General features: G+C 50.4%; 1 pseudogene; it reads left to right on the top strand.

The window, feature by feature from the left end:
* Positions 1-4,244: 4,244 nt before the first annotated feature.
* On the top strand, positions 4,245-5,386 carry LOC146202018 (uncharacterized; annotated as a pseudogene).
* Positions 5,387-11,119: the final 5,733 nt, after the last annotated feature.

Genomic DNA, 11,119 nt, shown 5'->3' with positions numbered 1-11,119 from the left:
TGTAGCCTGCCAAGAGGCAACGACCTGAGTGTCTCGAGGTACAGGTAGCCATGCTCGAAGAATCTAAGCGCCTTGGGCCTCTAGATCTACGAAACCTTCCACAGCCCGACACTGATAGTACTGCAGGGGGTATTTGGGGATGCTGAGCATGCTTTGCTTGTGCGCCTTTCATGCGGCAGCTACATACCCTCCGTAGGAAGCGACACATTTTTCCTCTCAAGGAACAATGTCCTGAGTGTCCCATGTTAGAGAAACACTGAACAATGGTAACTGAGGCGTACCCCATTCACCCTTGTTCAGTTCTTCATACCGTGCAAACCATCTTCTTCCTTTTGCTCTACCTGGATCCATGTTAGAGAAAGATATGTTAAAAATGCTGAGGGGTCTCAAGCGCTTGGAAAAGCGTCTGCGGCCTGACTTCGATGGCGCCATACTTGGCTCTTGCCTCTGCTGCACGCGCTTAGCTTCCTTTCTTTTCATGCGACAGCTATGTATCCTTTGTCATAGCCTCAGGTAGAACGAAAGAAAGACGATGGTTTGCACGGTATAAAAAAGAAGAACCGAACAAGGGTAAATAGGGTACGCCTCAGGTCACAGATGAGCCAACGTTTCGACAAGTGGACTTGTCTTCGTCTGGGCATAGCGATCATCACTGGCAGGGGTTTAAATACGCTTTTGCTTCCGAAGAAGAAAAGCTGGGGAGGGGAAAGTGAGTGCGAAAGAGTGGGGAGGAGAAGATGGATGAGAAGAAAGTGGGTCATGGAAAAAAAAACACATCTTGAGTATGTACTTATCAGCCATGGTACCAGGGATTCTGTAGCCTGCAAAAGAAATAAATGCGGCAGTACCAGGAAAAAAATAAAACGACTACTATGCCGGTTAGGTGATTAGTCACCACTAAAGACGGTTTGGTGAAGATACACCTTTCAAAGGGAGGCTATGCAAAGGGCCCTGATAAGGCATATATCTAGGGGGACAATTCTTAAAAGGAGGGGGTAGGGCGGGGAGTACATAGTCACAGGATAATAGCCGCATAGTGAAAAATATTATTAACCTTAAGTGTGTATCTAAACCTGGAACCGGAGATCCTGTGGCCTACAAAAGAAGTAAGTAAAAGCGGCAGTACCAGGAAAAAAAAATATTTTTATTTTTTTTTTCCCTGGTACTGCCGCTTTTACTTACTTCTTCTAAACCTGGAACCGGAGATCCTGTGGCCTACAAAAGAAGTAAGTAAAAGCGGCAGTACCAGGAAAAAAAAATATTTTTATTTTTTTTTTCCCTGGTACTGCCGCTTTTACTTACTTCTTTTGTAGGCCACAGGATCTCCGGTTCCAGGTTTAGATACACACTTAAGGTTAATAATATTTTTCACTATGCGGCTATTATCCTGTGACTATGTACTCCCCGCCCTACCCCCTACTTTTAAGAATTGTCCCCCTAGATATATGCCTTATCAGGGCCCTTTGCATAGCCTCCCTTTGAAAGGTGTATCTTCACCAAACCGTCTTTAGTGGTGACTAATCACCTAACCGGCATAGTAGTCCTTTTTTTTCCTGGTACTGCCGCATTTATTTCTTTTGCAGGCTACAGAATCCCTGGTTCCATGGCTGATAAGTACCGTCTGTTGCAGAAGTTTGCGGCCCAATGCGCCGGGCAGAGGAGTAGTATCGCTCCCGAGAGGCGGCGCTGCGTCCGCCGGCGCTACCTGGTGACGCAGCTATAAAGAGTGAGGAGACTTGTTCTCTTCCCCTCATCCCGCGGCTGAGAGCAAAGATGTGCGATATCAACCGCTGGATGAGGGGAAGAGAACAAGCCTCCTCACTCTTTATAGCTACGTCATCAGGCAGCGCCGGCGGGCGCAGCGCCGCCTCTCGGGAGCGATACTGCTCCTCTGCCCGGCGCGTTGGGCCGCAAACTTCTGCAACAGACGGTACATACTACTCAAGATGTGTTTTTTTTTCCCATGACCCACTTTCTTCTCACCCATCTTCTCCTCCCCACTCTTTCGCACCCACTTTCCCCTCCCCAGCTTTTCTTCTTCGGAAGCAAAAGCGTATTTAAACCCCTGCCAGTGATGATCGCTATGCCCAGATGAAGACAAGTCCACTTGTCGAAACGTTGGCTCATCTGCGACCTGAGGTGTACCCTATTTACCCTCGTTCGGTTCTTCTTTTTTATATTGTCATAGCCTCCTCATGCCACCTCTCATTAAACTACTGTGGTGTCTGAACACACAAGTATACCTTTTTTTGAACATTTAGTTCCCCAAAAGCCTCCACAGCCTGACACTGCTAGTGCAGTAGCTGGCTTTGATACCTGCTTCGAGCGCTTATCCTGTCCTCCTTTCGCGCGACAGCTATGCACCCTACTTAGTAAGCGACAAGTCACGCGACAAACAGCTACCTGCATGTCTTATGCTAGGGGAAGAGATACTCGAAATGCTGAGGGGTCCTGAACACGCTGATCGGCGAATGACCTGTGTTCTCACGCGACGCGTGAGCAACCAAGAGCGCTGAGGTGCCGATTCCTTTCGCTTACGTAGCTTCTCAGTTTTCAACTCTGATTTGAAAGTGACCTCAGCTTTCTCCTCTGCTTTTAAATCCTCCTGTGAGGCCCTCGCTATGTGATGCCGCCCTTCTGCAGCTTCCACTGGCACGTCACTATTTCTCGCAGAGCCTTCACAGGTTAAGCTACTAGCCTCCCTCGCAGGGTCATTATTGGACACCTCTCACTCTTTCTCGTGACCATAAAAGTCCCCTTGGTTTTCAGCATCCTGTCTGCCCGCTTCATTCCAGCACCTCGCTTGCACTGCGCTATCTTGAGTCGCAAGCGGGTGAGATCCCGAACATCGTCGTCTCCAAAATAAAGGCCCTTCACTTTAAGCGACATATCCGAGTCACCAGAGAACCTGTACGGATAATGCTTGGGCAGTGTAGGGCGGCGCCCAAGGATAATCACTTGCAGGTGCGCGTCTCTGCACGGCGCCGCCACCCGCCTGTCTGCTTCTGGTATTGTAGAAGCGGTCCCCCTTCTACAAGCGTGCCGCGGGTGGGGAGAGTCGACCGGACCGTCGGCGCCGGAATTGCGGGAACGTTTTAGCCCGAAGGTCATTCATGGGAAAATGCGCAGCGTAACGTGCTGCCAGGTGCTCGCATGTATGGCACCCCTCGTACGGGCCGGTAGCGAGCACCCAAATGACCCCTCGGCCCTTTTTTTTGGACTGCGACTTTGAGCAGTGCGAAATAAATTTTATCCTGTTTGCAGATGCGACAAAAGCGCGCCCGAGGAAGCATTCAGGAGTTGACATTTTCTTATTGGACAGTTGATGTGTGGGGGACCGCCCCTATTTCTTTGTTTTGTGAAGGTGTAAAATGAGACGTGATCCAAGAGAGTTGAGTCCAGTCTGAGCTGGCGCTCCATGCGCAGGCATGTAACGCGACTGTTCGGCTTAGGCTCTAACCAGTTAGGTCGAAGAGTAAGGTAGCGCAGAGGGTTGTTTTTGTAAATTCGTTTCAACTTCCAGTTTTACTCTGTGTATATATATGTCATGCTGTAAATATATGCTCTACCATCATCACCTTCAAGTACGCCTCCTGGTCTTCCCTACGCCGAACTACATAGCAGGAATGGTTTAAAGAACCTTCCGAAGAGGAACTAACGACATAAATTCTACTGGCGCAGCTCGACAGGGTTCGGCACGTTTCATCTACAAGGACAAGCATCATCGCACCGACAACCACAGGCCATTCGACAGGGAGCAGCGAGGAACCGTCAAGGGACGATTCTACCTCGGCTGCCACCGAGCCGTTGGAGCGGACGCATCATCCGGGCTCTGGGCGGCAGACAACAAAATATCTGCGCCGGATGAGTGGGATTTCTTGCGTTTGTTGAAGTTGGCATGGTGGTTGGTTTGTGACGCTTATGGTTGAGACGAGGAGAATGCTAGCCGCTAAAGGAAGCGAATCTAATCCTGAGAGCGAATTGAGGTCGAATCCTCAACGGGAGCAGCAATCGCTAGAGGGCGGAATAGAAAGGGTTGCTGATCAGAGTGAGGCATTGATTATGGAGGGTGATCTCAGTGTGGAGAGCACGTTACAGGCCGGCGGACCAGAGGCAGACGTTGTCGCCTATACGCGACAGGAGCCGAGACAGAGAGGATGGCTATTCGCCGTATGGAGTTACAGGAGGAAATGGAGCTCCGATTGCATGAAATTGAGTCCCGAGAGCGACTAGCCTTAAAGCAAATGGAGCTTGGGCTGTCCAATTGTCGCCTGTCACCACTTGGGTCGGGACGGAGCAATGAGCGAGGTATAGGCCCAGATTCAATAACACAGTGTGCGAAAGTCCTTATGGGCTATAAAATTCCATGTGATGCTGATGTGCCACTGTGGTTTGAGGAGGTAGAGAAGCTATTCGCTACATTCAGTGTGCCGTACAGTAGCCAAGTGAATTTAATTATGCCGGCACTGACAGAGCGAGTCCGGTACTTGCTTCTTAACCTCGATGGAGCGGAATGTATGGACTATGAGGCCGTAAAAGGAGCGGTTCTAAGTGAACTAAAGCTAACCCCGACTGAGTACCTTGAAAGATTTGAAAAAGCTGTGAAAAGGAAGGAGGAAACATGGGCTCAGTTTGTATCGCGCGTGAAAACGTACCTAGCATGCTACATCCAGGCTAGAGAGGTGGACTCAAAAGAGGCGCTGACCGATCTAATGGTGTCCGATCGCATTAAGGCAGGTCTCAGTCTCAGCACGGAGGGCATTGAATATGTGCGCCTTCGCGAAGGAGAGAGGTGGCTGAAGCCTAAAGAGCTATCAAAGACTCTACAAACCTTTGAGCAGGCAAAAGGTAAAGGCCGGGCTACAAAGCAGGTTACGGTGCCAGTGCTGCAAGTGAGCCAAAAACAGATTAATGCTGAAAAGCGCACAGTAAAATGTCACCTATGCCATGGACAGGGGCACATTGCTAGTAATTGCCAGCAAGCAACGGGAAATGAACCGCGCCTGAAACAAGAAAATGCGCACGTGCAGAGGGTGCAGAAGGTCGCGCTGGTCGATCAGACAGAGGTAAAAGAACCAGTGGTTAACCAAATTACGGCTTTAACTGCTAGAGTTGAGGTGCCGATCCAAAGTTCGAAGGCAGCGTCATCAAAACTTCAGTTTGTAGACTTGATGTGCGGAGACGTTCGCACAGAGGCAGTGCTTGATACAGTAGTGAAATAACCGTAATACGAGAGAGCATACTATCACAAGAGCTGACGCAACCATCAGGGACAGTGAAGCTAATGCCGGCTTTCGGCAAATCAATTCAGGCGAAGTTAGCGACGATCCCTATCAAAATATCAAAGCCAGGAACAGTGGCAGATCAAAAAATAGGCATAGTATGAGCCCTCACTGATGAGCTCACCGATGGGGTGAACTCTTTGCTGTCGTTAGACGACTGGCAACTGCTAAATGAGACCAGTGAGGGGGTGCACACGGATACGAGTACTGAAGTCAGTGGTCCGCTGGTTAAGGAAGTTGCAACCGCAGGAAATCAGAATTCTATGCCACTGATATGCGAGGTAAGCGAGGCACTGAAGGTCGACAATCCATGGCGAGAGGAAGCTGATTCAAGTGAGAGAGAAGGTGCAGTTTCGTTGTCCAGCCAGCGTGAAATGTTTCGAACAGTGCGGGTCGGCAAAGACAGCTTGAGAAATGCATGGGAGAATGTACCTGAGCATAATGAAATAGCTGGCCCACTAACAGCGCTGACAAAGCGAGGAGTCTCCAACGTGATCTCGTGGTCGGATTATGCGCAGTGCGCATTAGAACAGCCGAAGGACTCGCTGTGTAGAACAGTGGCGTTGAGCACTCCGCATCCTCCCGAGCCATACTGGCTGCTAACTGATGCATCAGCAACGGCTGCTGGGACTTGTTTGGCACAGGCGACAAAAAAGTGCGATGAGTGGCCTATAGCGTTCGCAGGTCATCGCTTCGGCGCGACTCAGGCGAGGTGGTCGACCAGAGAGAGTGAGGCGTTCGCTATTATTTGCGCTCTAAAGAAGCTCGATCATGGGCTCTTTGGCGCTGAGGCCAATGTCGTCTCTGACAGACGTGCACTCCACACGAGGCTAAATTAGATACGTGGGCGCTGACACTCCAGCGTGGCAACATAACGGTGAAAGACAGAAAAGGCATCGGGAATGGAAATGCAGATGCGCTATCCATGGCTCCTCAGATTGACCTGAGACTCAGAACTAGCGATGCCACCATGCCAACCTAGACAAGCATTAACGTTCCTACTCAGCCGACGCTGGGTGCGGTGGGCTGTGTATGTGATACATCGGACACTTGTAAGAGAGTTCTCGCTGATATTCAGCTGGTGTCGTCAGTGTTGTGTGCGCGGACTTGCGAGCCGCGACGAACAATATGACTTTGTGTGTACGCCTGTGTACATGAATGTGGACTCCCTGCAGAGTGATATTGGTGACTGCTTAGCATACCTGGACAACAGAATGCACCAATGTTGTTTTGTGATTTGCTTACTTCGGTGTATATGTTTTTCTCTGAGTGTCGCGGTGGCGTATATACATTGGCGCCGCAGCAGGAATGACATTGCTGCCGTGAAGGTAGTGCGGCCCTTGTGAAGAGTTAGTATGAACGAGCTGATAGCAAGCTCGGTTATACTCTTAGAAGGGGCGTGTAGGGCCGCGCCCAAAGATAATCGCTTGCAGGTGCGCGTCTCTGCACGGCGCCGCTACCCGCTTGTCTGCTTCTGGTATTGTAGAAGCGATCCCCCTTCTGCAAGCGTGCCGCGGGTGGGGAGAGCCGACCGGACCGTCGGCGCCGGATTTGCGGGACCGTTTAAGCCCGAAGGTCATTCATGGGAACATGCATAGCGGAACGTGCTGCCAGGTGCTCGCATGTATGGCACCCTTCGTACTGGCCGGTAGCGAGCACCCAAATGACCCTTCGGCCATTTTTTTACAGTGCGACTTTGAGCAGTGCGAAAGAAATTTTATCCTGTCTGCAGATGCGACAAAAGAGCGCCGGAAGAAGCATTGAGGAGTTGACTCGGGTATTGCGCTCAGAGCGGGCAAGCCAGGCCTGCAGAATGGCGGCTGGTGGATTTTTCCCTTTCCATGTCGTTGCTCGTAGTGGTAAACACGGGTGGCGCGGGGCAATGCACTGTGGAAAGGATTCAGCCAGCAGCGGCAGCGTGGATGGTGCGGCGGTGTGCGGGAGACAAATGGGAAGAAAGTCTCCTGAGAGGAGAGGGTTCGACACCCTCACTGGGGAAAGTTTCGCTGTGCTTTGTTTGTTGTAATTTGTATTGCTAGTGGGGCCCTGGGTGTGAGGCTAAGGCCAACCAATGGGGCTGGGCCCATCTAGCATATTTTCTTATTAGACAGTTGATGTGTGGGGCTGGCCTCTGAAAATGACTGCCCCTATCTCTTTGTTTTGTGAAGGTGTAAAATGAGACGTGATCCAAGAGAGTTGAGTCCAGTCTGAGCTGGGGCTACATGCACAGGCATGTACGCGGCTGTTCTGCTTAGGCTCTAACCAGTTAGGTCGAAGAGTAAAGTAGCGCAGAGGGTTGTTTTTGTAAATTCATTTCATGTTCCAGTTTTACTCTGTGTATATATATGTCATGCTGTAGATATATGCTCTACCATCATCACCTTCAAGTACGCCTCCTGGTCTTCCCTATGCCGAACTACATAGCAGGAAGGGTTTAAAGAACCTTCCGAAGAGGAACGAACAACATAAATTGTACTCGCAGGCTTTGCAAGACGGCTTACTCTGTCTGAGGAACTCTAAATGTCTCCTCGATCTCCTCGAGGGCAATGGGCAAACCAACACTACCCTCCTCAACCAACTGACTTTCGCAGGCACGCTCATCTGGAAACTCCGCAGGCCAAACGTCTAATGAGCAGACAACGTCCTTTTTTGCAGCCAAGTTACGAGGAACTTTACGCGGTTTTCCTTTTATCCCTCGCTCTCCCTAAAAGGGCTGCATGACTCGCCACTTTAGGCTGAGACGAAAAGGTTACTCTTGGCTTACGGCAACCGGTCGCTATATGGCGAGGCTCTTGGCAACGGAAACAGACGACCGGTTTCCTAGCTTTAAAATACCTCTCCTTTATCGCTTCTTTCCCTGTGCTTCCTTTTGCACAATTTTCTCCAAGTGGGGCATTAGCCGACGCGTTTCTGGTGCCAGTCTTGGCTTCCTAATTTGCATTAAACTACGCCTGCCTATACCTACCCACCTTCGATCCGAATCGGACGCTCTCTTGCTCCGATCCTCTTCGATGCAGTTGCCGATCTCTGATTTCGATTTTTGCGTCGACCAAGCTTGCCTGACTACTACTCGCTTTTGTTCCGGTACGCTTTTTCTCTGCAATTAGTAAATCTAATCTTTTGAGCTTCAATTCCCTTTCTTTTGCTCTCTTAATCCTGAGGGCCTCTTTCTCAGCATCCCTGAACTTCTCTAGTATTTAATCCCAGGTCTCGGAAATTTCATCCTCCTGAGCTCCACACTCCCGAATTGCCCTCACAGGTTGCGACTCCTCAAGGCTTTCCCCGACTTCAATGCCCTATTCTTCAGAAAGAAAAATCAAATCTGCTTTCTCTAATTTGCTCAATTCCATGGCCACCTTCGAACGAGGACTTTCCCAAACAAATTGTAGCGTGATAACCGCTTCACTGCGCACGCTACACAAAAACAATATCTACTGGTTTTGATAAAATCGCTGAGTTATCAAACCTGGCAGATTCTCAAATAAAGTCAAGCGCTCACCATATTGCCGATGCCAGGGCCAAGCGTGGACGATCCCATAGCTGCCATTCAGTTGATGTGGTCGGGGTTCGCGGGCTTAGGCTTCACCGCAGTCGAACCATGAGGAGCCGGGATGAAGGAGCAGATGCAGCCAAGGAGGAGAGGCACAGAAAGGCGTTTTATGCAACTTTTTACATGACGGGATATTTACAGGTCAAGAGAGGAAAACGGAGCTCTCTGTGGAGACAAATTTCACCGCTTAAATACAGTCGGTTGTCCCCACTTCTCTAGCTGGGGAAACAAGGTTCAATCGGTGCAGTGCAATCACCAGGGCACAAGAGGTCACTGGAGGTGTTGCCCACTGCCGAGGGTAGTGCTCGAACCTCCTCTCACATAGTTCGGTGGCGAGGGCAAACTTCTTCGATGACGATCTTGAGCTGATGGTGGATGTTTTGCACCAAGCCAAAACATCCCGCGAAGTCGCCCGCTCGCGGCGATCATTTCCCCCGCGTAATTCCAAGTAGGTCACCCGCTTGCCTCGACAATTCGGCGAGCGGGGTGAATGCTGCTCGGCGACGCGCCTCTTCCCCATTCAGCACAAGTATAGGTTCCCTGTTGTCGCCGGCGTGGCTCCAAAGGGATTAATACTCGAAAGGCAACTCGTCTCTATCCCGAAGGAGAGGAGGCGGGAAGGGTTGGTCACCGCAGCCGGAAACTAAGGTCACTCCGTCGCCACCGCCTCGCTGTCCTTGACGGCGGTCGCTTGCCGGCGTCCATGTTTTCCGCTGTTGCCGCCCTGGGCGCCAAGGGGGTTAATGCCCGAAAGGCAGCCCGTCTCCATTCCGAAGGGTGGGAACGGTTGGCCGCCGCAGCCGGAAACAAAGCGTCACTCCGCTGCCGTCGCCGCCGCTTCGCTGCTTTTGGCGGCGGTCGCTCGCCGGCGTCCGCTAGGTACGCCTCCATTTTCAGCTGCTTGAGTCTGCGCATACCTCGGCCGTAACACCGGTCACAACAGGTATGTACAGGAGAAAGAACCTTTGCGCCAGTGAAAACGCGCACTAATTTCTCATCTAATTTAAGGCAGAGCGAAAGCTCCATTACTCTTGGCTACGGGTGGTTAGTTTGAGCAATGTACAGGTGACTTTAATGGAGAATTCGCTCTGTCAGAGGAGTTAAACCACAGCATTTTTCGTTTTTGGAACGTCAGTTCTATAGCTATCATTTGCGAGTTTCGCGTTATTCTTGGACCTAGCGCCTCCTGCGTTCCACAGATAGCGCCACGTACTTGTGCACCGCATATTGTATCATCTCGAGCCGCGCAGAAAATGTCATTTCGCGCTGTGCTAGATAGCAATTGTTGTTGTTGTCGGCCTGTTCAAAAGTGGCACGTACCCACCCTGGGGGACGGGCTATGGTGTAAATTTGTACACAAACTCAATTACAGGCACAAGCTTGACGCAAAACGAGAATATAAAGAATTATATCAGCGCAGCGATAAAAAGTATGGTCAGAAATTAATAACAGTCATATAAGTTTGAATGCAAAAAAAATCCTGGAAGATTTTCAAGTAGTGTTTACAAGTTAACCTATCAGTTGCTATAATCTAGTCATGTATAATTCCACAAATAGTGTCCAACATAAAGTCCTTGGCCTCCGCCTCCGGGAGGTACCGCCTCGCATTCGGGAGGTACCGGGTTCGATCCCTGGTGCCGCCGGTTACCCACCGGTTTTTAAATGGGTACAAGCTTTCCCCCGGCCTGGTGCTCGGCTCTTCTGGGGAGAAATGCTTGGGAAAAGGGGTCACGGCCCAAATAGTTGCGCCGATGCGGCAGTGATTCGTTCCGCCATCGGACAACAATAAATCCGACTTGCGCGGCAACAGCCCATTATGTGGCCCTTTTTTTCTTCTTGAACCAACATTTTGGTTCATGGCCCGTTTTCCCAAGCATTTCTCCCCAGAAGAGCCGAGCACCAGGCCGGGGGAAATCATGTACCCATTGGAAACCGGTGGGTACCCGGCGGCACTGGGGATCGAACCCCGTACCTCCCGAATGCGAGGCGGATGCTCTACCACAAGGCTACCGCTTCGGTTTAATGTCCTTCTCTGAAGTGTGAGCCACCGGCAAGAGAGGAGAAAAGGCTCTATGGAAATTCACTTCCCGTCACGACGCGCATAGGTTTGTCGGTGTCCACGCACATCTACATAGATATAAATTCAACCTTGGAATGCTGCACCGCAACAGCGCATTTGATACCTCGCACTGCCTTGTTTTATATGAACGAACATTCCAATGATATGATAAATGTGATAAATGCTGATAATCCGCCCAGATATATATATATATATATATATATATAT

The sequence above is a fragment of the Amblyomma maculatum genome, chromosome 1 (assembly GCF_055883805.1).
Source record: "Amblyomma maculatum isolate TAMU_Amacu chromosome 1, ASM5588380v1, whole genome shotgun sequence".
In the NCBI taxonomy this organism is placed as follows: Eukaryota; Metazoa; Arthropoda; class Arachnida; order Ixodida; family Ixodidae; genus Amblyomma; species Amblyomma maculatum.
Note: the sequence above shows the minus strand (reverse complement) of the source record. Positions and strands in the feature narration are given on the sequence as shown.